This window comes from Nelumbo lutea, chromosome 5 (assembly GCF_056320005.1).
Source record: "Nelumbo lutea isolate HS-2025 chromosome 5, American lotus-T2T, whole genome shotgun sequence".
NCBI lineage: Eukaryota > Viridiplantae > Streptophyta > Magnoliopsida > Proteales > Nelumbonaceae > Nelumbo > Nelumbo lutea.
Genome location: NC_142688.1, coordinates 66,206,705 through 66,208,961, shown reverse-complemented (window position 1 = coordinate 66,208,961; position 2,257 = coordinate 66,206,705). Strand labels below are relative to the sequence as shown.

General features: G+C 42.1%; 1 non-coding gene across 1 annotated transcript; it reads right to left on the bottom strand.

Moving 5' to 3' along the window:
- Nucleotides 1-1,563: 1,563 nt before the first annotated feature.
- LOC148852752 (small nucleolar RNA R71) lies at nt 1,564-1,670 on the bottom strand. Its single transcript, XR_016100072.1, has one exon. It is a non-coding gene; the product is annotated as a small nucleolar RNA R71 (small nucleolar RNA).
- Between the last annotated feature and the right edge of the window lie 587 nt (nt 1,671-2,257).

Sequence of the window (2,257 nt, the reverse complement as noted above, 5' to 3'; positions counted from 1 at the left end):
CACTTAAGGGGCGAATTCTGAGATGGATCAGCTGATAGGATTGGGTCCAGACCCTATTCACTTAGAAAATCCAAGATCTAAATAAGATTTAGATTTGGAAGCCTCCTAATTAGATTAGGAGATGGCTGATCTAATTTGCAAATAAGATAAGGGTTATCCCTTATCACTTAAGGAGACTTCTAATCCAAATATGATTTGGGTTAGCAACTCCTAATGGGATTAGGAGCTGATCCCTTTAAGATTATAAAAGGAGAAGGGGGCGGCAGCCTTTAGACATGCAATCCACAGATCCTTGTCTTCAGAGCTGAGATTACTAGAAGAGAGAATTCTGTACCCTACAAATACTCTCTTGCCGCCTCCTTCCTGCAGTCGCCGCATCCAGCAGTTCGATCTCCAGTTCTTGGGAGAAATCAAGATTTGATCTTGATACCAATCTTTTGGAGAAAAGATTGGTTGGAGTTGTATTCACAAGCCATCCAGTTGATTCTTGCGAAGGGTCAAATTCTTTTGGAATAACACTACTGATTCTTCTCCACCCTGCGCTGTGCCATCTTCAGTGGGAGCAGATTTTGGATCCTTCCTTGGGCGTGAACACCTCCATTAGGAGATACTATTTCTCTGTATCATGTATTATCCCTCCCTACTCCTTTTGGTTCAGATCTAGTTCAGTTTATAGTTCAATAATGATCCTTGAAAATATGATTTTTCCCAGTTGAAGGGAGAGAAAAATTTTTGAAATTCGCCCCCTTATTCCGCAATCTTTGGGCGTCCATGTGACGAATATCCTATCCCTTCACCTCATGGGAATGATACTCTACTCATCACTTTATTACTTGATTGGCTAGTGCACTTGCTAGTGTAAGCATTACGTATCAAGTTTTTGGCTCCGTTGTTGGGGATTTATTACAGCAATATTTGGAACCATTAGCCATTGTTAATCTGATTTTTAATTCTGTATATTATGTTTCTGATATGTGTACATTAACCTCCATTCTGTAGTATTCAGTTTTCTTGATTTGGTAGATTGCTTTTCTGATATGTGTATATTAGCCTCTTTATGACTTTGACTTGTACAATTTATGACACGCAGAAGTGAAACGGAGGGCATCACCTACGATCCTGAGATTGAAAGAACCCTCCGCAGCCGCATTAGAGCTTCTAGGCAAGTGAGAGCTGAAATTGAAGAGATGACCGAACCAAGAACCATGATGGATTATGCCAAACCAACCCTCACCGGGGCTGCTTCAAGCATTGTAATACTAGTTATACCTGCCTAAATTTGAGATCAAACCGGCCATCATTCAGATGATACAAAATACGGTTCAGTTTTGTGGCATGGCTCATGAAGATCCAAACACTCACATCACCAACTTCTTGGAAATTTGTGATACATTCAAGCACAATGGAGTTAGTGATGATGCGGTGAGGCTCAGGTTGTTCCCATTCTCATTGGAAGACAAAGCCAAGACTTGGCTGAATTCTTTATTGGTTGGATCTATAGCAACATGGGATGAAATGGCCAGCCGATTCCTCTCCAAGTATTTTCCTCCGTCCAAGACAACAAAGATGAGGAATGATATCACCACATTCTTTCAGTAGGATGGAGAGTCATTGTATGAGTCATGGGAGCGTTACAAGGAGCTATTGAGGAAGGTCCCTCATCATGGACTTCTTGTATGGCTGCGAGTCCAAACTTTCTATAATGGGCTAACTGAAGCCAACAAGACCATTATGGATGCTGCAGCTGGGGGCTCTATCAATAACAAGACACCTGAAGTTGCCCATGCACTCATATAGGAGATGGCTGTTAACAACTACCAATGGCATTCTGAGAGAGCACAAGTTAGGAGACAGTCTAGACTTCACAATGTGGACACCTATACAGCCCTATTTGCGCAAATCAGTGCACTCAACAAGAAGATAGATGAGATGCTGATAGCAGCCATGCATGTTCAGACCGTGACTTGTGAATGGTGTGGGGGAGGTCATATCAGCACTGAATGTCAAGTTGGAAATCAGCTTGTGCAGTCCCCTGAGCAAGTAGACTTTGTTGGCAACTTTCAAAGGCAGCAAGGCAATCAGTACCCTCGTGCATTTAACTCTGGATGGAGGAATCACCCGATTCAATCTTGGCCAAATCAAAATGTGGTGAAACCCTCCCCCAAACTTTCAATCAGCTAGAAAAGAAAACAAACCTAGAGGAGCTGATGACCAAGTTCATAGCAAGTGCAGAAACAAGATTTCAGAACCAAGAAAT